General features: G+C 40.6%; 1 long non-coding RNA gene across 3 annotated transcripts in view; it reads left to right on the top strand.

The window, feature by feature from the left end:
* The window catches only part of LOC121073215, a 342,593-nt gene that overhangs the window by 101,045 nt on the left and 214,251 nt on the right, over nt 1-27,297 (top strand). The gene's annotated exons all lie outside the window — the stretch shown is intronic.

Below are 27,297 nucleotides of genomic sequence, written 5' to 3'. Positions count from 1 at the left end.
AAACTTTTTCAGCTGTTGACTCTGCAAACTCTTCAGAACAAATATTTACCATTCAGCTTTTCTTTCTTCATTTTTCATGTGAACATAAAAATCTCACCAGAGTTTTGACAAACAGGAAATTTCCTTAGCAGTTTCTGCTCCTAGCTACATCATTTTTGACCCCGTGTTTTGTAACTCTCTTAAAACGAAAGAGACACCAACTTCCTAGACAATAGTCATCATTTTTGTGCACATTTGATTTGATTGTGATTTGAACTGCCAATTATCAGGCTATCTACCTCTGTTGCACCATCTGCATGCCCCTTGGATTTTGGCCTGTGTGTCTATCTGACTCATTGCTCATGCCTAGCATAGACATGCAGCAGCTTCGACTTCTGAGACAAGGTAGAAATAAAATATACCTGTATGTATTTTGTGTTGAAAGAAATAAGAGGAAGGAAAGAAAGTTGTCTTCTCTTTCAAGGAGTGAGAGAAAAAAGTTTCACACAGTAGTTTGTTTTGGGTGATTTTATTAAATGTTCTTGAAGCTACAAGGCAAGTCAAAAAGAAAACCTGGTCTTCTTAAACATTTTTACCACTTTAAGGAGTGTGCAAGTGTGATACTGTGCAGGCACAATTAACATCAGCCATAGCAGTGGCTGTAAAGTGTGTTCAAGGTGAGTCACAGGAATAATGCAAAATGTGGTTTAACTATTACTGCTCCAAATGCATTTTTTTATGAATAAATAAACCTAAGTTGTCCTGATTAAATAAGTCTAGTGTATTAGAGAGGAGGGGCATTTGAAATAGTGACAGAGCACTGCTGAATTTTTGAATCATTGGAAGAGGCAGGGAGAGCCTCTGTGGGAGGGGGAAAGCTGGCTGGGGTGAGAGAGGACTGAGGAGATAACAGGGTGGCAGGGAGGGGAGATGAGCTGCGATGGCAGCATGGAAATGGTGGAGAAACTTTCAAGAAGCCGAATGGAGAATTGGATGTTGCAGAAGCACCTCGGTCTGTGTGGTGGTGGTGTGCCAGACACAGCCAAGTGCCTCCCTTAGCTGTGGGGTAAGAACAACAAAATATTAGGTTTAAGAAGGACATGTGAGGACTCTTCGGGATACCTCTGTTATTACAGAGTTAAGTAGTTGGGGCTGTGGGGTATCACTGTTGGGGAAAGGAGGAATGATTGAAAGACATAGGGAAAAACCCTTTGTATTAAGGCTCTCAAATTCAAAACGGCTTTGGAAAAATATTAGCTACTCTTAAGGATTTAAATACTAGCAGTGTCCTCAAGTTACAGGTATAAAAGCCATCTGGAATTTATTTTAGGAACAACAGAAAAAGGCTTCAAGGCAAAGGGCTGTGTGTTCAAAAGGGTTATGAAATCACTGAATAGAAATCAGGATTTAAGAGTTAAGGTAATGCAGAAGAACCTGACCAGGAAATTAGGCTGCATCAGAGCAAGTCAGGATAAAGTGGTAATTACTTCATCATGTTGATTTGGGCACCACTGTGGCAAAACAGCAGCCAGAAGCTCGTCAGTGAAAAAGAGGAGGGGGCTGCAGATGTTAGTCATGGCCCCAAATTAAAACGTTGCCAGTTTTTCGCAAGGGAGAATTTGTCACTGAACCCAGGAATGAAGCCAGGAGAGCTGATGAGGTGGAGACACATCCAGGGCAGAAGTGAACCTGGGACAATTCAGCAGTGTGAAGACAGGGTTGCCCAGGGAATTACTGCAGTAATACAGTCCTGCAAACTCTGAAGTTGGTGTACGAGCTCAGATGTGTCTGGGTTACAGCATGTCTGCTGCAGCATCCCAGGAGGCTGGGTGTACGTCTGTAGCCTGCTCTAGTTTGAGGAAAGAGCTGTAGCCTCAAAGCACAGTGAAGTCTCAACCCTCAGTGCTGGAGGATGCTGGAGTAGCTTTCCTGCTGGAGCTGTGGGAACAAAACCCAAAACAGTAAGCTTGCTGCTACATAGTTCAGTCAGCCTAAAAGGCATGTATGATACAATTGCCTAATACAACAGGGAGCTCAGCTCAGTGAGTTCTTGCAGGACTATTTTTCTGTTGTAGCCAATAGTACTATTCAGTGCAGGTGTGAAATGTGACTGCTCTTACTTTGTTACTCACTGTTTTAAGTGCTTTGACCTAAGTTTCTTGGCCCTTGATTCTGTCCTGTCTAAAATTAAATCTCTGCCCATAAAACACCATGAAGCAACACTTCAGAGCTGTGTGACAACCAACGAGCCTTATCAGATCAATGAATTAAAGCTGGAGCAGAGCTTGTTAACCAGAGACTGGCAATCAGAGATAAAACATAAAGTCACTTTCAGGAAACTTTCCATGCTTCTGGCAAGACACCTACAGGTTATAAAGTTATTCTAGTTTCTCACAATTTTTCCATTAAAAAGCCAAAGATGCTTTGTCTCAGCAATGGACATGGACCCATACTAGGATCAGAAACTTCTGCTTAAATTCTTGTACTCAGAAATAGGACCACAACAGCATAGTGTAGATAGCTAAGCTAGGAGTTTTTGCATTGTCTTGGGAACCAGAGGGATTGGTCCTGTTAATTCATAGCTCTCTTTACATTGATCTTGCTTCTAAGCAGAGGTTTGCCCAGCACACATCAGCTGCTGGCTAAGAATTGCCTACCTTCCCCTTTTAGGCAGATTCGGGTCTGCCAGCCTCTCCAAAGCAGGTTCAGGTGAGCTGGGTCTCCACCAAAGAGCAAATTCTGTAGCCCTTTTTGTACCGAAAACTTTTGTACAGCAAGAGCTTCATCAGAGATAAATACTAATTAAACTTAATCATGAAGTGCTATAAATCAGTTAGTAAATGACCAGCTGAGTACTGTCTTGGTACTCATTTCATTATACAACCCTGTTGATCTCTTGGAAGAGTTGCACCTTTGTGGGAGATCAAATGCTCAGGGTTAAACCATTTGTTATCATCTGAGAAGCGTTTAGAAGCAGTACTGTTTCGTAGTGGCATTAAGGGTTGGCTGCCCTGGCCAGTGAGTGCTACGGGAGTGTAAATCTATCCAAAGGATGTTTTAAACCAGAGGGACAACTGGAGGTAAATGAAGTATTCACAAACTATTCAATTACCTGTCTGTAAATCTCTCGAGTTGCTGCTGTTGACTATTGCTTTCGTCCTTACCTGCTGAGGTCCATGGGACTGATAAGTGTATGTTATATTGCACCATTTGTTTTAGAAAAGGAGAAGCAAAATGGATGGACTAGAAAAATAGCATAAAAATCCTTTAGAAAATCCTTTTTCTACATACCAGAGGAATGCTCAGGGCTAATGAGTCTTGATCCAGATCAGCAGGGTGTCAGAATAGCAAGACAATATATTGTGTTCTGAATGAGAAAATGTGTTGTCTGAGCCAAATTAGAATTCTACACCAGGTCACTACATTTTAAACCTTTTAATTTACATTTGTAAAGTGATCCAGCCAGAGAGACATTTAACAGCAAAAAAACCCTTCAGAACCCAAACTTCCTGTTAGCTCTTAATAGACTTTTCCTCTTCACCCCTGAGGAATCTGAAATAAATAAAAAATGGGAAAAATCAATATGCAAACTCGTGGGGAAATTTACTGGCTGAGAGTGTGGGCAGAACTAATTTAGATAAGGCTAAAGTTTCTGGAGTAATTTGATATTTCGAAATACCTCCTTTGTAAATGCTGGACCTTATGAGTACAGCTCAAGAAGGTTTACCTGAAAAGTTTGCTTCATTTCTGGTAGTTTATCACTTAAGTAAAAACATAGATATTATTTATATTAATCAAGTGAGTTTTTTTTTCTTTTCTTTTTATAATTCTCCATTGAAATATTATAATTCTGGCAGGGCCTTTCTTGTCTGCACTTCTCACTGTTTTCTGTCTCTCGTCTCTTTCTTGATACCCAAGAGTACTTCGTATATAGCTTTTATAGGCTTTTTTGAAGTTCGTTAAGTTCTTTGTCCTAGCCTTTCTCAATAAACTACTCAGGGAATGTAGCACCTTGAGGACTAGAGTAGAGTGCAATGCCAGTGTCTAATAGCTTACAGAAATAGCAATTGCTTCCTGTCCTCAGGCAGAGCTCTCAGAAGTGTGGGATCTGGTTTTCTAGGTGCTAACCAAAAATACAGAGATGATCTGATCTCCTCTGGACTCCTGAGAAGCCCGACACCAAGATACTCAACCTGCCCTGTGCCAGTTGTTAGCCTAGATGACCTTCCTGAAGTGAGCTGAGTCCTTTGGCTGCCTTTCCATTGAGAGGTGGTTATTTGTGATCTGGGAGGAGAATGCATATTTATTGCTACACATTCAGTTTTATGGGAGCTGAGTAGTCAGTGTCTTTTTGAGCCAGGCATTTCAGGAGAGGTTCATTGACCAACTTAAATGTGCTCCTTTACAAGGATGTCTTCTGTTTGAAGCGTGTAAGTTTAGGCATGGCTCAACTTCAGCCAAAGGAAGGCTTGGTAAAGCTTTCATTGAGGGACCTAGACATGGTATCTTCTAGAACCACGTGCTGTTAAGCTTTCCTTTAAGTGAGAGAGACACGGAATCCCTCATGCCAGTCAGTGTGTAAACTTCTGCTGTACAGAGTCCCCAGATTGTCATTGCAATCATTCACAAACATCTGTTAAAAATAGATTCTAGCCATCCTCCCAAGTCTTTCAACTCACACAGAATAAAGAAACTGTTCTTGTGGAGCTGATGAAGGAATGTGTATGAGTGCAAGCTGATGGCTTGAAGTTGTCAGTAACACCAAGGCCATTCCTTTTCCTTCTGCTTCTTGGAGAGGTCAGGGAGTTAACCCACACAGAAGGTATCCTTTTCATGAAGAAATTGTATCTGACAATCTGCTTGTTAATTTTTTTTTGTTGTTTTGAACAACCAACAACAGCAGAAATCAATCCTGATTCCATAGAAATCCTTACAACTTACAAGATTCATTACAGACTCAGAATATCAGGCTTTCAGTTTCCCATCCATAAAGATACTCAGTTTTGCAAAGAAGCTAAGAAAGATAAGGCAAAATATTTTTTTTTGGTAGGATGTGGCCAGTAGGCCAGGATCTCTAGGACCTTTTACTATATATTTGTATGAATGAATGTGCAAACTTTATGAAACTTTCAACGTGTAAAACTGAAAGAAGTACAGATGAGTAATATTTAATTTATTTGATTCCTTTTGCCATGCCATGCTGACCCTGCTAATGCTGATCTTAAATAAATGACTAGGGTAGCAGAAATCTTACATTTTCTTGCATCCTCTGCCTCTTTATTATAAAGAAATTTTAGACAATACCATTACTTTTGTTTCAAGACCTCTTTTTTATCTTATTATTATTATTTTTAAAGGATTCAGATAGATAAGCAGAACAATCATAAAATTACCTCCTCAAACATCCTGATTACATTCTTGGTTATCTATTTTGTCCTGGGTTTCCATCCATGAATTTTCTTTTTCTTCCGTTACAGTGCCAGGAGGGCCATGAATGTAGTTTCATTATTTGAGGGGAGAGACAGCTTCTTGTTTCAAAGATGGCATTAATCTGCAGACAGAATAGGTCCAGATGAGCACAGGTAGATTTCCATCTGCTCAATTCCCCACATTGTCTTTTCCAGGATGATGAGGGCTTTAACTTCAGTGGCAGCTCTACAGATGTCCTGCCCATAGGAACAGTTTCAGAAAAGTATTGAAATGTTTTACCAGACATATCCCTAGGTGACATTGCGTGTATTTCAAGCTCCTTTTGGCATAGCTAAAATCATGACCATTTTGCAATGCTGTCAGCTTATTTCTTTGGATAATAATGGATACTGGAGGGAGGGTGTTTTTGGAGTTAACGTGTCAACCACATGTGGGAAAACATGAATCTTATCAATGCTTATCAATACTGCCATCAAATCCCTCAAAATTCAAGGCTGGGGTGATATATATGTATCATTTCATACCACAGAATAGTAGTATTTTATCAGAACAGAAGAGGAGCTTGAGATCTGTTTCCTTCGCACATTGGCAATGAAAAAAGACACTGCTTTCTTTTCTTTCACAGTCTTTGAAACAAAAATTCTCTCCCAGATGCTTTGTTTAGAAGCCAGCTCAATGGGAAAAAGCTTGTGTGTGGAAAACATGACTCAGCATCCCACTGTGGTCTGGCTTCTTCGCATTACAGACTTGTTTACTGCCAAATGCTGTGGAAATTGTTGATTAGAAGATAGGGATCTTTACTCCCAAATAATTATAAAAATATTATTCAATGTTTTCCCTCAGTTCTAGTCCTAGGAATTTCTGTAGTGTTTATTTTGACTCCTGTAACTCTCCCAAGTGATGAGAGACGCTCCACCAAGAAACGTGTTATCCTCCCAAAGCACCACCGAATGACAGGCATTGAATGAGTTTGGTCCTCACGTGGGGTCATCGGTTTCCCCACTAGACACTGGGCACTGACAAGATGTGTGGCTGCTGGTAGGGATTACAAAGAGCACACCAATCCACTGTTTCCTTTATAGCTGGAAGTTTATAGTTCCTCTCTTTCATAGCTGTTATCCCCACCTGATTCCTTGAGCTGTGCTGTCGGTGCTGGTTGCTGTATTGGGTGTAGAGCAAGAGAACCAGGGGACCACTTTTATGTTAGAGCCCAGATCAGCCAAATACCAGCAACTCTGTAGAGTTATCCTAATCCTGACCTTTCTGAGCTTCAGTTCCCCTCGTGAAATTCCATTTTTAATAGTTGCTTTCCATCACAAGGTGCTGACAAAATTAGTTCTAACATCAAAGAATGTGAATAGCTGAATTTGCATGGACAGCGCTATTAATCTCGTTGCATTGTTTATTTGCCTTTCCTAGCCCCAATCCTGAGTCAGTGTCTTCATATTTCTGAACTTGTATTTTCTTCATGTTTTTTGAACTTGTATTGCACAGAGGAACAAAATTCTGAAGTATTGCTTCAGTCATAGTTAAGTGCATAACTATCACTCACTTTTCTGGCAAGTCATTAAAAAGTATATGGGAAACACGTTCCATTTTAGACATTTAACTTCAAAATATTCCCTTGTCTTTTCCACCTTACCTCTGAGTTTCCTTCCTTATGCAGACTCATGGTTTCCTCTTTCAAGATCACAAGGAATACACTTTCACTAAAGTATTTCCAGACTGATGCAAAGGCAGAATTTTTACACTGGCATTTAGTAAAATTGGCAATGTTTTTATAACTTTATTAATATTATGTCAATCATTCATTTCTGTGTTCTAAGGCACTATGAAATTATTGTTTCATTTGCTTGAAATGATAATTACTAACTTCATAATACCTAATTTTCGAAATCAGTGATTTCCTGTTGTTAGACTCATTTTTACAATCAGTGGCTGGTCAGTTCAATCAATTGTTCCCTGTAGGTTTATTATTCTGCATTTCTGTGTATTTGTAAGGGAGGAAAAAAACAACACATGAAATAATTGATCAGAAATCCAAAAAAAAAATCTAAATTTTTCTTACCCATTTTTAAAAGAAATAATAACACTGTCCCCCCCCCCCCCCCCCGAAAATATAGCCTCTTCTCCCCTCGAACTCAATAGATCTTATTTAATGAGGAACAGAATGCCCAATAATTTAAACACAGTGAAAATAAAAATTAGATTCATATAAACAGTGCATCTTGAGTAACCTGTGGGGAAGTAATCTGAAATAATCTTATCATAAAAATCATTGAGACTTTTTTTTGCTTTACTTCAGAAGGTATATATTTTAAGTTATACTGCAGTATGAGTTTCTATCCATATCACTTAACATTAAAACAGAGAATAAATGAGCAAGGTAATATCCTATTTAAACATTCCTAACTGGTGGATATAGCATGTATGTGTGTGCTTTCAGAGAGTTTTTTTATTTGTAAGGAGATTAAAAGGAAATTATTGTTAGTGCTTATTTTTTCTAATTTATATCTCACCCCAGAACAGCAAGTTTTGGAAATATGTTGCTCATGTTGTCTTACTTGCGTGCATTGCCATAGTCCATAAAGAAAAAAATTGCTAGAGGGTATTTGCTTGTTCTTCATTATTGTCCATAACCAGATGAAAAGTAGGGAGACTATTTTCTCATACCTGGAATTTAAAGGTTTCAAGAAAAGGCTAGGAATCTATAGTACATTTTCTGGTTATCTCCATGTGTTCTGAAGGAAGTATATCAACTAAATCAGAAGAAACTGGATTGTCTCTTTCCCCCATTTTTGAAATTACAGGGGCAGCCCATACAGTTCTAAAGAATAGCTAAAATAATGGTTTTATATTTATATATATGTATATATTTTGAGGAACGGTAGTGAAACAACCCTTGTCTCAAGGAGAATTTCATATTTCTGAAGATGAAACACTAAGGACTGAGAAATATCTTATTTCTTCCCTTTAGTGTCAAAAAAAAAATATAAAATGAATTCGGAAAATTACAACATATTCAATGTTTGATCCATTCTGTTCTCAGCCTTGAAAAGAAATGATTAAAAATTCACTCTGAAGTTAGCGTTGCATGTATCCTGTAGATACAAGCCTGGCTGACATAGAGGGTTCAGATTTGTAGAGACATCGTTGTATGTGTAAGAATAAATAAACAAGAAGGCTAAGAATAGACGAGAAAATGCAAACCAGTTTGTTGTGTTTTGCTGACAGACTCTCACTAATGACATGTAATGTATCAGACCTGATGCAAATTTATCATGGAGAGGTGGTTTTAAATATTTAATGTGATGGTATGGGGCAGTTTTTCTCATGAGGGATTAGCACAGATAAACTAGTTTACTTTATATAGCTTCTTTAGATAATCTACTTCTGACTTTATTGCTCATAAAGTGAAAACCTAGAGATAAACCACGTGGTCTGGTAGCAGGGAACCTAGCTAGCGGTATGTTCTTGCACTTTGACGTGCTACCAGCAATAGTCCTTTTAAAAATTGAAATGACCAGGTCAGTCTTCTTTTAGCAGAAAACTGGGACCAAGGCTTGGTCACTCCTGAAGGCGTATCGTTGGGGAGCAAATTTAAGGTCAGACACAGAACGCCTGCCCTCTGCAAGTGCACTCACTGTTACATGAGGCTGGTCTGATTGTGGTGCAGTGCCGAGGAACCTGTGCAGTTCAGGGAACTGATTCAAAGCTGGTTGTGAGGACTTTAAATTCTTAATTATTGGAAAAATGCCATAATTAGCAGGCTTAGCAGAAGAAAAGCAATACCATCTTGAGAATGCTTTCAAGTAGCCCATTTATTTATTGCTCCTAAAAGACATCATTGAACTCCTTCATAAAGTAAGGAAATGGCCTAGATACCCAATCAGAATCTTAATATTACTCTATTACCAGACAGGTTTTAACCATAGTATTTTCACCCTCTCTTCCTTCCTGTGATTTTCCTTCTCCGTAGCTATGAGGATTAGTTGAAAGGGCAGGGGTTGCTTGTTCAGATGAATATGATGTAAAGTCAATGTCAGTTGAAACCCCGTGAAAAATGACTCAGGGTTGAGTCAACAGAGAATTGCTGGTCCCGTCTGGTGATGACGCAAAGCTGGCACTTATTCCTGAAGTGAAGGCTTAGCTGTACTTGATTTTATTTGGGATGTTCGTTTCATAATTGATACAGAAGTGGAAGGATAGAAATGAGACTATCTTACCCTACTCGCTGCTCCCTAAATTTCAGCCACTTTTCTTCAACACTTTTTCTGTCCTCCCTGTCCCCGGGTTCAGACTTGAGTGTATCTAAGAAGTGTGGGAGGAATTTCTTCTCTCTTAAGGTACGAACTGGATTGCTGCAGTAGTCCAGAGCACAGGTGGGAAGCTGCAGTACGGGAATTGACCCTGGCAAATGCTTCACAGCGTTATTTGTTAGGAACTTAGTGAGGTAGTAGCCCCGTGTTATTTAATTTCCCTCGTTTAGAAGGATGATGTGCTTGACTGTTTTGGATAGCAGAAATTAAGATGCAAGAATGGTGTGTGGCCTCTACAGACAGAATGCTGATGATCTTTATGTGGTGCTGTGCATGGAGAGCTGGAGGATGCTTTTGTTGGAAGTTCAGCTGAGCAGTGCTTCACGAGGGGGAACAAACAGCAAAAACAAATCTTGTACACACCTGGGCTTTATGCTTTGTTGTTTTGGATCTAGTCTCAAAGCTTTCTGTGATTTGTTTAAGAACCGGAAAAGCTGACTCAGCTCTGAGGAGCCCTGTCCCTGGACAAAAATATTGGAAGACTAAGCAAGCAAAAACCCCACACTCGTAAAATGCAGTGGATGCTAAAGGAGAAATATTTCTGATACACAGGGTGCTGGTTTTGTTGCCACAATAGTTTGGCATCTGCTCTAATTACTGTTGTTCCATGTTGTGGTTTCGGCTTTCTGGAACAGAAGCTCTAGGGAGAAGATGCCAGGACAGAAGAAGTTTCAGCATATAAAGGATAGATGAACAGACTGGAGAGGGGAGGGACAGGTTTATTTAACATATGCTTACAAAACTAATATGGCATATGAAATCCATATTTCAGTAGCTGTCCTGAAGCCTCCAGTTGACATCAAGAACTTACTAAGACCTAATTTTTATCTAAACAAGCAGTAAAGATCAGCAGCTGTGATTCCTTTAGCAGTTCATGCTACCACAGTACTTCACTGCATTATTAATACTGGGCAGAACTCCAAATCCCTAACCATTGTTTTCCTGACACATGAAACATTTGGTGTCAAGTCTAGAACATCTTTCAAATTTTTTTTTAATCTAATATTTAGACAAGGAGGGAAGGAGAGAGGGAAGGGCTGGTAAAAGATGCCCACGCTCATGCAGCGCTTTTGTTAGTTTTGTAGATAGAACTGGCAGTGTGGCTGGGGATTCTTAAGTCCTTGTAAAAATCAAACCAAAACAGGTAACTTTCTGCTTCCTTGTTTACTTTCTCTGCCTTTATGTTGTGTGCCTTCTGAACACATCCCTGAGGATCAAGGGGTGTCCCTGAAGGCCCATTCTTAAACGTTAGGCTAAAATACTTCCAGAAGCAGATGTCTTCAGTGCTACTGGTGGAACTAGGGTTAATGTGAAATATCTCTGCCGCGCTCAACACATAGGAGATGTCATTTGTTTTTGTGCTATCACATTAAAAACACCCAGTTTCTTTAAGGAGTGACACTGTTCGGCTCCTGGTGTCATCCCCACAGCTTTTGATTTTGGCACTTTACTGATGTTCTCTGGCTTACTGCCTTCACACAGCACTTTGGCACGTTCTTGATTTTCTTTTCTTCCTGATAAATCTTGCCAGTCTTCTTTTTCTGGATGCTTGGAACATTCTGAGGCTGCACAATGTAGTCTTTATGATACCTCTGCATGCATGCCCCAACAACCGTGCTCTTGAGTTATATTTATCATTAATTTGGCCTTTTAGTTCTTCCCTACTGGTCTGCTTTCACATAAAAATTCTATCTTTACTGTACATGTCTTTGAGGTGAATGCACCAAGCTGATGCAAGTATTGAACACTGTCATGAAATGCTTTAGTTCTCTTTTCAGAGGGGATTGATTTTATTGTCCGTGACTCTTTTTCCTTCCTCATTTTTTGTGTGAAGAATGCCAGGCTGGGAGCAAGAGAGGCTGAAATCTTCTAGCTCCCCACAGAACACCACACTAAACATTGAGTACCAATAGTGAAAGTGCCCTTACATCACTTCAGCATTTCTTCTTGTCCTAAATCTGACGAGATCACTTTGAACGACAAGACATATGACCATTCCCTGTACTTTCTTAGTCCTTACTCTCTGATGAGCTTGTAAATATTGGTAAATACTGGTAAAAGTTCTGAGCCCCCTAGTACAAGAGAGACATGGACATACTGGAGAGAGCCCAGTGTAGGGCCATCAGGTTGATCAAGGGACTGGAGCCCCTCTCCTGTGAGAAGAGGCTGAGAGCTGGGACTGCTCAGCCTGGAGAAGAGGAGGCTCAGGGGGATCTCACCAATGCCTATAAATACCTGAAGGAGTGCAAAGAGGACAGAGCCAGGCTCTTTTCAGTGGTGCCCTGTGCCAGGACAAGAGGCAACGGGCACAAACTGGAACAGAAGAGGTTCCACCTAAACATCAGGAAGCACTTCTGTATGGGGTGGGTGACAGAGCGATGGCATGGGCTGCCCAGAGAGGCTGCAGAGTCTCCTCCTTGGAGATCTTCAAATCTCCTGGATGTGGTGCCGAGCACCCTGCTCGGGGTGGCCCTGCTTGGGCAGGAGTGGGACCAGAGGTCCCTGCCAACCCCAGCCATTCTGTGAGTCTGTAATTCTATAATTTCTCTACAGCTTGCTTTTAGTAAATGCTCTTTCTCCACCCCTTCTTTTACTGGTGTGTGGGAAAACTAATTAACGGTACATTCTATTTAATTAAAGATCTTTCTGATTAAAAAAAAGAAGCTTTTCAGTAACAGGAATCTCTTCAGAAGGAAAAAAATGAAAAAAAAAATCTTTGAATGTTAGCTCTCTAAACTGTTCTTCTAGATAGTCTGAATTGTCACCAGAGAAAGTAAGAGGAATGTATCCATGTTGTAGTCATGCGAATAGTTCAATTCTTTTGTTGTCAACACCAGACTGCACTATTTTTATTTTTATATATTTCTAATACAGCCCTGCCCTCCTTCAGGTATCCCCACTCGATGTACTGTCAATGATACCCCTCCAGCGTCTTGTGCGTGCTTGATGCTAACAAGAAAAAGAAACAGAATTTTCTGTTTAGAAACAGAATTTCTGTTTAGAAAATTCTGTTTTTTTTTTTTTTTAAATCTGTTTTCTTTATCTCCTTTTACTCTCCTGCTCTCTTCTTCTCCACTCTGTTTTCTGTTGCACCTGCTTTGAATTGTCTTTTTTTTTTTTTTTTAATCTTCATTTTATTCCAGGATATAACTTTGCTAATGAGCCCAAGAAAAATAGGGTAAGGCTCAGTCTGTGACCAACATCCTAAAGAGATGTCTGTGCTGTATTATCAATGAGAACTGTATTCTTTGGTCATGTTGGCTAGTTTGTGGTAGTTAAGGGAAATGGCAGGGAAGACACCATAGCTTGCACGTAGCTCAGAGTGGTGGCATTAAGATTGAAGCCATTATAGAATTCAAGCAGTTAAATCAAGTCAACCTCACAAGTATCTGCTTATCTGTTATTTCATTTGACTTAGTTAACCCAGGTTGTCACACCTGTTCGGTGCTGTGCAGATATGCCTGAGCAGACCCTATCTGCATAATTAGGGCACTGGTTTGGGGAAATGATAATATTTAACACTGTACCACTTGGTGAGCGATGCCGGTACGCTGTTCTGCTATGAAGCATGGACTGTATCTGTCTCACGGTTCAAATTTGCATTTAAAGGGTTCTATCAAAGGAGTTACTGCATTCAACTATTTTTAACACACACAATTGAACTATTATCTATGTTTCTTGCTCCTAGATGTTAGGCTGTTTTTCCCCACAAAGAAATGCTATCCTCAAATGCCGAAGGAAAGCCTGAGTACATCTCAGTGTTACTCCATTACAGAGGAGCAGAAAACGTAAGCTTTAGCTCTTCTGGGAAGTGGACAGCAACTGCTCAGTCATTTTTCATAGGCAACCAAAAACATTCTGGTAAAAACAATTTATTCTTTTTCCATCTGAGCTGGTCCTAAAGGAGATGCCAGGTCCCATTACACTCTGACTAGATGTTCTGCTCCAATCCAGTATCTGAAGCTTCACTTCTCTGGAGAAGAAAAAGTAAATGGCCTTGTGCATACATGGACAGGAGAGGAGAAGAAATGAGGGATATTTGTGTGTCACTTCTGTTGGCTTTATGGTTGGAAGCTTTCTCTTAGTATTCTTGGAAGAGTGGAAGGCTTCCATCTCCAAAACTGAGGTTGTCTGGCACTGTGCACAAATACTATACTCTGCCTTAAAGAGGGAAGACTATAATTCAGAATGGACAATGTATTAGCTGAACTAACTGATTTAGCATACCATTTTAAAGAAACATGGAAAGTGGTAGTGAAGGTACTTGTCTTCAACGTATCACTTGATGTGGTCTGGGCAAATGAGGCTTTCCTGGTCTCTTAGCTTTCCTTCCATCTGCACATTCACTAGTTCTCTTCTGGATGTTATTTTTTCTTCCAAGCAGGCCCAAATAGACTGCGAGTCGAGCAGTCTAAGAGCAGGTCCTCCAACACATGCAATTGTAGTTGAAGGACAAGTCAGCTCTTACTGGACGGAGCAGGGACCACCATGCTGAGAGTACACATGAAATGCAGGAACATTTATACAAAAGCAATTCACTTTGTGAGCAACTTCCTCAATTGTTGTTTCTGCTTTTAAAGCTCTCTGTGTCACAATAAGGACCTCTCTCCTTCATCAGTTCATCACCATGACAGCAAATGAGCAGTCACAAACCAGGTACTCTGGGCTAAATTCTGCCCACAGATGTCTGAAAATTCATTTGTGTCAGCGGACGTTTCAGGCGCGTGCACATCCATGCGTTTGTGTGTCTGTGAAGGGGAATTTGCTTAACACCATGGATTCAGTACGGGGAGGATGGGGGAAGCTTTAATTTTAGAAGAGCTAGGGTAAGTCATTAGATACTCTTCTGCAATCTGGATATAATTTCTGCTTCTTTTTATATTATCATGTGAAACAATGAAAAAAACAGTCAGATTCATGGAACTCTCCATATAAATGGATGGTCTTTACAACAGTAAATTAAATCAGATTTATATTGTGTATACTTAAAAAAAAAAAAAAAAGTTACTGCTATGCACAACATGTAACTGTTGTACCAATGTGTCTTACACCAAGTAGGTTAAGCATGGAGGTGGATAGGTGCTTAGAGCAGAATCTTAACCTTACTGAAGCCAACACAAATGTTTTCATTGGCTTCATTAGAGATGAGTTTTTAAGAGCTATGACAATCCCCTTCCTATTTTATTTTTTTTGCTAAACAATGATTGACATTAAAATAAACAGCACTTGCTATTTCATTATCATATTTTATGCTTCATTGCTACCACTGAAAACAAAGTAGGTCTATACCTGCTTTCTAGAAAGATTCTTTGAAAGAATGTGGAATTCTTCGCAAGCATTAGCTCCATAAAAATTTATAGTTTTTACAACAAAGTAAAATCCCTCCATCTAGACTATGAGTTTAGAGTGAGTATCTCCTATTATGGCACTGCAGAAAACATCTGAGCTTTTCTATTGCTACTAGAGTTCCTGTTATGAAAGTGTTATATTTAAGAAATAATACAGCTAATGAAAAAAAAAAGATTTGTGAAGAGTTCTTAATATATTTAAAATGGAAGGATGTTCATAATAATAAAATATTTGTATATATGTACATAATAGAGTACTTGACACCTGTAACTAAGGAAAACATTCTTTTCTGTTCCTTAATACAAATTAAATACAAAATGAAAAATGTTTGAGGCTATAAAAGCAATCATAAATCTTCCTGCAATAGATTTTTTTTTTTTGCTTTGTTATTATTATTAGTTAATATGGCTCAATGATAAAATTTTCTTATTTTTCCAGTAAATCAGTTTTAGCAGAATTTGCAATTAATGAAAGATAAAGGGGGCCTGGGGAGATTTTGGTGACATGGAGCTATTGTGACAATGCTGTAAAAAGACATTTTCATTTGCACTGTGATTATTCCTCCCCCTTGCAGCCGAAGCATGGTGCTTTTCTCTCTTTGTTTGAAAATGAAAACAAAACCAAACATGGTGGATCCAAAGCTTGGAGAGATATTTGTCTATTTACTTTTAAATTTTATTTTACTTTGCTTGACTCAAAATGTCATCTTATCCACTCTGAAAAAGCTAACTCCCGTGCAAGAGACAGTGGCAGCAGACTTGTGACAAGGATGTTGACTGTGCTGACCCAACACCGATCCAATCTGTACTACAAAGGTCAAAGTAAACTTTACAGGGTGGATAAGGAAGGATGACAAGCGCAGCCGTTTTAGAAACTTTTAGAGTGACCCAAAGCCTGCTGACTAAAATCAGTGGGAGCCAAGACTGGGACATCAAAGAAATGTGGAAGTAAGGTTTTTTTCTAGAGAGGTTCTCCCACACATCATGCTATTCTTTTTATTTTTTCTCCCTACTTTGTTCTTTTAATGGCAGGACATTTTTTTTTCTTTTTCTTCTTCTTTTTTTTTTTATAAGTTCTTTTGCCCTTATTCCTTAGTTCTCATCTTAAAAATCAACAGTTTGAAAACTTAATTGCTTCCATGCCATTAGACATGAAGTGATGGTGACCCTATACTTCGAGATGAAATAAGTTAGTATTGTTACCATTTTAAACCTGAAGGTTGATAATGAGCTGTGTGCAGAAAATTATGGAAAGAAAATATTAACAAATCCTCCTGAATAGCAAGCATGTTACCCAAAAGGCATTTTTTTTTAAAGAAAAAGTCTAAATGAATAAATTTCTTTGTAATAAATTACTTGACAACTTATAGATAGGGGATAAGCAGTCAAGGAAAAATTCATTAAGAAACAGCCCAATTTCTATGCAAATATCATTAGTATTAAAAACAAAAGGATAAAAACCACAGAAAATATGTGATAAATAATAGAGCTCTTTCCAAATGGAATTAATTGACATTTTAAGTTCTCTATGTCACATTGACATAGCTTTTTAAGATACGAAGTAACAGGAAAGACTGGAAGCCAGTCTCCCCCAGTGAGTGCATGCGTGCATATTACACACTTTGTAAAGGTAGCAGCAGTTTCATCTAGGAAATCATTGCATAAATGGCCTAGGACCTTTTAGATTTGGTTTGCTTGGATCTGTGATTTTGAAATTTTGTAGCAAGTAGAGGTCAGAGTGGTTAAGACATCCAAAACTGGAAACTCAAAAGGAAACGCAGTGTGTCTGAAATTAGTGGAAAGAAGAATTTCCACCTCTCTTGGCCAATTTTACAATTGTATACTTGAAGGGCTTGGCAATATTTTGAGAATCCATTAGCACAGTTCCCTTTTGGAATTACTGTCACCAGAAGTGTTCAGATTAAGTGACCTCTTAAAATCAAGAAATACATTCAGCCTATAACTACAGGAGCTGACACCAGGACCTCCATGCGAGCTCTTCTGTGAGTGGTAGCGTGTAGAGATTAACCTGTCACTTGGTGGTGGGCTCCCTGATAGCAGCCTTGGGAGCACCCATCTGTAGTCTTTAAAAAAGTGCATTGCAGCTGAGCTGTGGAAGACAGCACAGGAAGGCTAAATGCACTTGTGTCTCCCGGTAGAGAAGCAGGTAACCCTTCCCCTGTCTCCCTGGTCATTCTCTGCTCTCTTTCACTTAAATGAGGAAAGGGGAGAAGAGCTCAGAATTGCTCACTGCTTGTCTGGAGACTGTCAGGATTGCAAACTGAACCCAAGGTATTTAGCATGGTGGCTACACAACATCTTTTATCAGTACAGGATGTAGCTTCAGGGCACAAAGTGTCATCTTTTGTACTACGTGGGCTGCTGAGTCACAGGACCCAGGTGTATAATATTGTTGAATATTAACAGTGCCCTTAATGTAGCCAGTGATAGTAGCCCTAGTAGGTGTTTATTCAGAGGGAATCTGTGGGGCATTCTTTCTACTTCCAGTGCGTGACATGCAGGCATTTGGATTCTTTTTCATCTCTGTTATTTGTCCCTATCGGTCTGTACTTTCTGAACCACCACTTACTTGTCAAGATATTTTCTGTTCCTTTTAACAATATGGTCCTTTGATATTCAAGAAATTGCTAAATACCCTTTGATTCACTCATGTTATTCGAAGATACTGCTATGCTCATTTCCAAAGTGCTTGGACAAGTATCAGTTGGCTACCATTATACAAACCACTTTAGGAGAACAGGTATTTAGTTACAGCTCGTAGAAGGTAAAGGGTCTCAAACTGCAGAAATGAGTTTCAGAGTTCAGGCTTTCCTCCTTTATTGCAACTTTCTGACTTCCACAGGTATTCCTTTGGAGCCTGCAATATTTCATGAGCTGGAACATCTTTCTCATTCATTTTTATGTCTCTGCCTCTGAGACAAGGATAGGGTATCTGGAACTGCACACACGCACAGGTTGTATACCACACACCATCTAGTCTGGCTTTAGTTGTAGTTTTTCATCCATAGGCAAAAGCCTAAGGTAACTTTCCAAGAGAACTTGCAGCACGTTGGAATGACATGCCACTGCTGTTTTTCGTCCGTGTATTCAGGGACTCTGGATTGCCAGAGCTTGTTCTAACATCAGCAACCTTTCAAACTTTTTCATTTGCACAGTAAGTCCTAATACCTCAATCACTCTTCTTTTAACAGAATCCTAGGGAAAAAAAGGACATGGGTTCATTTTATTTGCTCTTTTTTTGATATATGTCAAAAGTGTGCAATGGCTTGGGCTTGTGTTTATTTTTTTTCAGGGAAAGAAGCTTTTTAGTCTTCCTTCTTCTCTCTTACAGAAATAGCAGCAGTGGCGAGAAAGGTCTCCTCTTTTAATACTGATGCAGATCCCTCATGATAAAAGTAAGATATGACTCATGTTGCATAGAGAGAAAAGAAGCCTCTCCTCTACACAGACAGGGTGTGGTAAAAGCACTCACTGGAAGCTCCTGATATGTTTTTGTGATCAAGTATGTAGACTGAAAAACTGGCCATGGGAAGGGGAGGGAGGCAGAGAAACAGAGACTTCAACAGACTTCTCTCCTCTCTGTAGTGCTCATCAGGCATTTTAGCAGACATACTTGACTAAAGCTGAAGTTCCCTTCTAAAGGTAAATATTAAGAGACTAAAAATAATAGTCCTGCTCTATATCTCTTACTACAGCAGTTTCTTAGAACTGTTGCTGTGCCTTGTGTAAAAAGAAAGGCATAGGACTAGACAGATGGACTGTCATTACTTTTTAAGTGTGTTTGGGTAAATGGGCATTAAAAAAGAGACTCACACCTCCTCTGGGAAGTCACATCTAAACAGAAACATTTGGAGTATAGGGCTGGAGTTGATTAATGGAGCTTAGTCCTCTCCCTTTTGTTGCAGCTGTGCACCATGAGTGCCCCCAGCATCGAGCTAAGCAAGCAGATGATGGAGGCTACAAGAGGGGCTGAAGGGATGAGGGACTTGGGTCTGTCCTGGTGGCTAGGTGATACCTACACTGAAATGGGGGTGCAAAGGGAGGTCCTGCCCATGCTTCTTGCACATCCTGGTTGTTTACCTAGTGTGAAGGGAGAGCAAAATAAGAGTGAGCGACTTGTGCCTGCAGTTCTTCATGCTGATGCAAGTCAGAACCTGGTGTTAGACACAAATAACCACATTGAAACCCTTGACTTTGATTGCTTGTCTCGCTGAGTGGCAGGCAGTAGGGTCAGCAGCAAGGTTGTATGCCTAGTTCTACTGTCACTGGAATTGATAGGAACTTACTGTAATTTTCATGTGAGCAGATTTATACAGGCTGTGCATGTAGAAGAGGGTCACTGGGAACAGGCTGTTGGTGTGACAGAAGTTACACTGAGATAAACAGGTGAAATGAAGGCATTGAATGAAGCACTCTTTTGTCAGGCTCCTTGGCCACATCCATATCAGTAAATTATAGGTGCACAGAGCACCCCTGGCTCCCAGCCCTGCTGCACAGAGTGCCCTGCGCTCCACCTTGAACAGCCCCCAGACCAGGGCAGGTACATGTGTCCTGCCACTGGCAACAGTGTCAAGCTCATATTAACTCATAAATTGTGCCTGGGAATTGTTCTGGGCTCAGATCAGAAAGCAGGGATCAGTCTAACACCTTGGCAGTGAGGACAATCAAGTTCCAGTGCCTGGGAATCAGTTTAAACATAAGTCTTGTTTTCAAGTGTTTTCACAATGATGCGCATTGGCAGAATAACATAAACGAAGAAACCCTGAAGGAAAGTATGGGACTGTCTTACCAAAGCCGAAAGCTTGCAGAAGTACCGAAGACATCTTATAATACTCACTCAGAGGGGTGACTCTACACATATGATGTGGCATAACATTAAAGGTAGCCGAGCAGGCTGTCCTCAGGGACAGGCTGGTTTTACTGCTCACTCAGATTTACTGCAGGAAGCTTCAAGCTGCAGCGGATCTGCACACAACAGGGACTGGGAAGGGGGGCGGCAGGCGGGAGGTGATAAACTTGCTGATGGAAAAGCTGAGCACGTTTTTTGTTTCCAGCTGGAGGAGGCTATATTGCAGTAATTTCAGGAGCATTGCTTGATAGGTAGAAATGGAACATATATGCAATATGTCTTAAATAGTATATAAAAGGAAAAAGAAAGAACAGGAATGCTAGTAACTTTTTGAGACTGAGGAGAAAACCTAGGCCGAAGGGCAATTGTATGAGGCTTGCCCAAGTCCCTGAGAAAGGACCAAAGCAGACCTGGGGCCTGTGGTAGAACAGTCCAGCCAGAAGGCACTGAAAGGCTCAGGTTTATTATCTGATAGCTTAATTTGAATTTTCCAGAAGATGGGAATGATCTAGTCCTGGCTGCAGAGTGGACAGTGCCATGCCATGGGGAGCCAGAGAGAAGAGCTAATGCAGGACAAAAAGCTCATGATGACTGGGGTGCTGAAATGCTCTGACCACAGCACCATGTGGATGTGCGAGTGGTGGTGACCAGCAGAAGCAGCCTGTGGTGGTGGTGGCATTCAGCCAGGTGTCTGCTTTGAAAGACGATCGGCAACGTTGCTGTGTCCAGGAGGAGGGCAGAGGAGGAGTGTTGCTCCAACACTGTGTGTGTCAGAGGCTGTCCTGCTCAGCGAGGAATAACTCTAGCTGGTGGCTTTCAATCCAATAACTCTGGCCGGTGGCTTATTGCCCTCACATGACGGGGAATGTGTCTGCAGTTACAGGATTAGGGTAAAGGTTTGCAACAGGGGAAGGATGTGTGAGGACGGAGGATGTCTGTGGAGTCATGAGAGTTGGGCTTGCATGCCAGGGCACGAGATCCCATCCTAAATAGCTGCACCTGGCACACAGGGTCTCACAGTGAGAGAGGTTGCAAAGATCTAAGATAAATGTGCCCTAGTGGAGAGAAAAATGGTACATGCAGTTCAGTTTTGGTGAGTGAAGTGATGCTATCTCTGTGATTCTGTTTAAATCCATAATGCCCTCCTGGCTTGTATAGTGCGTGTAGTTATGGCCACCAGAATTGTAAAATGCAAAGATCTGTCTTTGGTTCAGGAAGAGTGCAAGTCACACGTGGTCAGATGCTGGGAGAGTATGTTCTGCAGGATTAACCCTGTGTGATGCCCTGTGCTTTGGTCTTCAAATGTGCCGTGTGCTTTGGTCTTGGCATCTATTCCTGGTCATTGCCAGAGACATGACACTGAGCTAGATGTTAGATCTACTAGATCTAACTGCTAGATCCCTGCAGCAAGCAGGGGCCCAGGAAATGCATGCTGACTTCCAGAGCGGTGATTCAGCATCAGCAGCATCCCTGCCAAGCCCTGTCCGTAGGTAGGTGGTTGGCCCCGACTCAGGACGTGTTCTGTATTGTTTTACCATGATACAGTGATTAGAAATTTATCATAGAATAAAATTCTTCAGGCTACTCAAGCTAAAAACTGCTATGCAGTAATCATATCATTTTTCTCTGTGTACCTAATGTGAATAGAATACGAGTAATTATTGTACACGGGGAAAAACATCTGTTGTGAATGTGATATAGGAAAGATAAGTAATTTTGCACTGAGAGTTTCGAAGAACAATAAATGTACTATATGTATTGAAGCTTGAAATGTGTTGCTATGGTAGATACATTAATTACTAAAATAGCAGCTTGAGTGTAAAAAAGGTCTCAAACATTTTTTTCTGATTTTTGGGGGGAAGGGAGAGGAGGAGGGAGATCTGTTCTGTTAAAGTAAATATACACCTGAATGCTTTTTGCTGGCGCAAGCCCATTTCCAGATACTCTGGGCCATTTACAGCTCTGTCCTCTTTATTGCTTGATGCATCGGGGAGGGTGTGGGCAGACAAGCAGGGACAACATCTTTGGATGTGCCCGTACCGCAGCGGGGTGCTGCCCCTGCTTCGCCCCCTCCCGGCCCACAGGCTCTCTCACGTGGCAACACGCAGGCCACCGTCTTTCCAAGCCATTTCCCAGTCTCACGTCCAACAGCAGCAGGGCTGTTCTCTGTGTCTGACCTCTGCCTTACCTGCACGGGGAAGAGTTTTGAGAATATCTTGGATGCTCATGGTAACCATTTTCTTTGAAAAAGAAATCTACCACCAATCTGTACAAGCAGATGAGTTACCTGACTCTGGAGACTTTGCAAACCATTATCCACTGTTTAATAGACTGCTTGTTAATGAGGCTGGTGGAAAAAAGCAGCCTCTGCCACCGAGTGTCAGCATCTAGTTCCCTGGTACCCTCGTGGTCGGGCCGGGTGGTCAGTGACAGCAGCTGTAAGAGGCGACTGTCTGATAGATGCTTGGTGGTCATCAGAAATGACTGGGACCCCCACAGAGCTCATAAGCCTTTGTACAGATGTTCTGAGCTGAGGGCTTGGTACCAGAGGTACAATTCTGCCAAAATTAAAATCAGCATCAGGCCTCATTTTGAACGTCCGTATTAGAAGAAAAGGTCATTAAGATCTAGCTTGGCTGTTCCTTTGCAGTTCAGTGGCAGCCTGAGCAGGCCAGCAGGAGCCTCTTTGGGGAAGCAGCAAAGCATTTCCTTAGGTTTTTACCTTTCCACCACATGCGACTTAGATCTTGTTTTAAATGAAACTGAGATATAAAAAGGGCCAAATGTCACGCAAAATGCTGATCCTATATAATTCTGAGATCAATGGATGGAAAAAAAAATGCTGAGGGAAAACCCATGAGGAACGTGCATTTTTAGTCATAGAATTCAAGCACTGATGTAGATCAACAGTGCGGAAACTGTCAATTAAAAATCTTTATATAGAATATATATTTATATTGTGTTTGTCTCTCTAAATAGATACATATGTCTGCATGCACATGCAGTGTGTCTGATGCTGAGTAGGCTAGTGATACCCAGCTTTTATGGATGCAGAGATGGTCTTCAAAATGTAAAATTACCTGTAACTACTTCAATGTTCAGACTCAGCAAACACCCAATTAAATGAATTTTGGAAAGGTGGAAAGAATGGCCACATGTTAGCTCTGGTTTTAAAAATAATTATGACTATGTAATTGTCAATGAATAGTTTGCGTGTTATATTTTTTCATTCCTGGATTCAAATGCAGCTGCAAGATGGCCTGCAATGTGGGTTGTTTGACTGTTTCATTCTGTAATGTTTGAAAAAAAAACCAGAAATTTATGTGTAAGGTGGGGAAAAGCAATCCAAACTTTTATGGAATAATTGGGTACCAGGATGAATAAACCGCTGAAATAAATAAGAGGAAAGAGGAAAAAAAAAGAAAGGAAAAAATGAGAAAATAATTTTTTTGGGTCAAATTTTCTTGAAGCTTAGGCTGGTATTTCAGCGCGTGATAGAAATCAGTCTTCCTTAGCCACATTTCAGGCATTTTGGCGTGAAGTTGTGGTCTAGTAAAAATTATATAATGCTTGGTGTCCTCAGTGATTATTCCTCTTATAAATACTGTTGTGTTTTTCACAAACCTTCCTTCCATTCAGGTGGTTTATGAATATGATACAGTATTTTTACTAAAGGAAAGAGTTGCTAGCAGAACTCTGAAGAGACCTTATTCATGCACAGTGTAAGAGAAGGAACAGAAAGTCAATTAGCTAGCTGTAAAATTCTCAGGAAAAGCAATTTTAGGGGGATAAATCCAAAACTGAAAGACTGGAGAGGAAGTGCACTGGGGCTGGGTGATTAAATTTTATCATGTAGCCCAGGGACTAGCAGTTATGTTCCATGAACGTACCCCATCATCTCTGTAATCCACTCAGCACTAATAACTGCAGCTATGAAAGGACTGATAATTAGGGGCTGGTCAAACTAGATTGAAGAAGCTTGGCCCTACCCCAACAGAAGTGGTACAACACCCTCTTCGGAGAGCTTTCAAGGCAAGCAGCACAGCTGATTATTTTAGTGATTGTTTTGGTGACTACGTTACCCTTAGTGCCTCATTTGAAGCACAGCTTTACTTGTACAAAAATTGCTGTGATGGATCTGGTGAAAGAGCACTGACATTCCAGACTCTGGGGAAAGAATAAGTAGCTGGTCCTGATTTCTTTTTCCTTTGTGAAAGATAATGCCGTGTTGTTCCTCCCGCCAGGGGAGAGGAGGGTATCAGATGCATGCAGATGAAAAGTGGCCTCTCTTAATTTGCTCTCATAGATTACACTGATTTTATCCTCCTGGCTTTCTCTGGGGAAAGGCATCTGGCACTTGCATTTTCACTTGCTCTGCTGTTGACCTCAGTCATGTTTACTCATTGGTTGGTTATTTTGTTTGCTTGAAGATACGTTTCTTCTCCCCTGGCTGGTGTCTTGCTGTAGTTTGCCAAACAAGTGGCTGTCTGAACGAGCTAATATTAAGAGTCACAGATGGACTGTAGCACTTCAGAGCTGGCGGACAGGGACCTGAGACAGGGAGATAAATCTCTTTCAGACTTCTGGGTTATTGGGGAGAGTTAATTAGAGGGTCTCTGAAGTAAACACACACTGCCACATATCCGCAGTACTGAGAGACGAAGTGATGCTTGTAGCTAAACTGGGAGCTGTACTCAGCTGCTTGGCTTGCTCCTGTGGACCAGTGGGATGTGTATGATGGCACAGTGGCTGGCCCGGCCCTGGGAAACAAAGCTTCTCAGGTCACGTCGCTGGAAAAGCAAGCTAGATGGTACCTGGAAGGAGCAGGGAAGAGGTAGGGATGTGAGGGCTTAGGGAATGTAGGCATCCTGTTTTCAGAAACATTGTCGATTCCTGCCTATCCATGTTTACATTTCCTTTCATCTTGTTGGGAAGGAAAAGATGCTACAAGTCATGGCGATATGGGTGGGTATGGTGGGAATGTTTTTAGCAGAGCTGTCTCTCTCCAACAATGTTTTTATGGATTGATGGACTTCAGAAAATGCCTGTTTAGTACATGCGTTTTTGTGCTAATCCTAGACTGTTTCCCATCAGCCATTCCTGGTGGTTTCTTCTGACATTTTAATTTGAAAAACTGTGAACCAGGAAGAATTTTTCTGATCTTTTTCCAATATAATTTGTGTAGTCTCAAGCAATAAGTCTACCACTGGGAACTCACTTCATGGACTGAACTGGGCAAGTCTGTGGAGATACCTGGAGTGGAGATCATGCAGTATTCTTCCTCTGCTCTGCGGGAGGATGTGCCTCCCGGGCAGGCAGAGGTCCACAGAAACATATTTACTAAATAGCATTTGTTCTTTCTGAAATGCAGAAGGGAATGAGTCCCACCAGGGATTCGTAGCCTTTGATCTCAGAGAAATTACTTTATCATTATTAGTCATGCGTTACTTCAGTGCCAGTTAGATTTTAACAGATAGTACCAAATTTTTGTTTTGTTAAAACTTTTTTTTTTTTTTGGAGGGGGTAGATGTTAATAAAGACTGCTGTGGCTGTCAGACATAAAAAAGAGATAATGGTGTGTATTGTGTTAGTAACTTTTTTTCTCTGAAAAAAAATGCTCTTGTGAAGAACAGTTGTCTCCGTCTCTTGCTGGTTGTTGGCATGTCACGAGTTCTTGCAAGTCCTGCCAAAAATGCCCACCTTGTCACTGTGCCCAGAGGGCGCATGTGGAGCCCTGGGATGCCCGCAGACCTCTGCCAGCCCTTTCTGCACAGCTCGGGCCCCCTCTCCTCCTCATGGAGGAGAACCAGAAGGGAAAAAGGCTGAGGAAGAGTAATACAAATATCTGGTTGTTCTCTCATGTACTCTGTTTTCTAATGGGAAAAAGCAACACAACAGAGGAAAAAGCATTGCAAAGTCGAACTGCTTTTGGTTTTGGCCAAGAATCTGTTATTTCTCTAGAGCTCTCAGGGAAATAATGATAATTCAAACTCTCTCTGCTCCATGTGCATGTGGACTTGTATTTGTCATTTTAATAGGTCAGCTTTCAAGTTGCTGGACTCTTCAAACCCAGCGTTTTTAGGTTCAGCCCTTTATAGATCCCCAGCAGTAAGCTCTGTTACTTATTCTTGGAAAATTGCATTGGCAAAAGTAGAGGGTGAGTGGAGATTTGAAGTAAAATCCAGAAGATCACTGCAAGCTCAAGAGACAAAAAATGTGTGTGTGTGTTCACACATCTTACACAAGCTCGCAAATAAGTACTACCATCACCACCTACTTGACACGGGTATCTTCAGAAGATAGGGGAAAATGGAAAATTTATAAGGCTTTTTTTTTTTTTAAGTTGACACTGACCTCCCAGAAGCGTACATTGGTGTACGAGCCTGGCTATAAAGCAAGGAGAGTTATCTAGAAATGCCAGGTTACTGTAGAAAAAAAATATAGTTTCCATGTATACTTATGTCATACTTCTTAAAAAAAGCAATATCTTTGTGTTGTAATGGTAATAGGCTTTTCATTCTCAATAACTCAAACATTTAATATCCTATCAAACTTTATTTTAACTATAACTCCCTTTTTAATAGTATAAAATACGTAACATGCATAGTGTAAGGGGAAAGCATTTTTTTTCCTGTCAGGAATGACTCATATATTCAGAGACACACTTGAAAATGTTTTCAAGTACACTTTTCAGAGAAAAATGAATTTTGCAGAATATAAATTTCCTTGATTGCTACTCAGAGCTCCTCTAAACAGCTAAAGGCAGGGTAAGGTATATAGAGAAAACACTGCAGTTCTCACTGAACCTTAAATCAGACGTAAAGTGTTTGCGCACTAATATACCTGCTTTCATGAACCGAAGGCCCTATTTATAATTCCGCCTTTTCTTGAGTGGTCTTAATGCTAGACTGCACCATGTGTAACAGAGGGAAATACATTTCTAACGGTCTCTGGGTAGGAAGCAAAACCAGACCAGTTTCCTACTCACTTAAATGAGCGCTGGGTCCCCGGACAGGCTGGAAGGAAGGCGGTAAGGTGTTTTCCAACAGCAGTAAATAGCTCGCGCAGAGAGGGTTTTCTAATCACCCTTATTTGAACTTAATGCAGCAAGGGGTTGTGAACCAGTGGCATGTGCTAAGTTCATCATCAAAATACCACCAGAAGTCACAGAAATTGTTTGCTTTTGGTGTTATTTTAGACATTATTGATTTGATTTGTTTCATGCTATGCCAGTATGCTATGTTGTTTAAGGTAGCAATATGTCAGCGTAATATACTACGAAACAGAGAAAACCTAGAGGTGCACATTTAGTTCCCATTGCTTTTCCTTAGAGCCAGTGAAAATAAAGCAT

Source organism: Cygnus olor, chromosome 7 (genome assembly GCF_009769625.2).
Source record: "Cygnus olor isolate bCygOlo1 chromosome 7, bCygOlo1.pri.v2, whole genome shotgun sequence".
In the NCBI taxonomy this organism is placed as follows: domain Eukaryota; kingdom Metazoa; phylum Chordata; class Aves; order Anseriformes; family Anatidae; genus Cygnus; species Cygnus olor.
The sequence above is the reverse complement of the archived record's forward strand: the minus strand, read 5'-3'. Positions and strand labels throughout refer to the sequence as shown.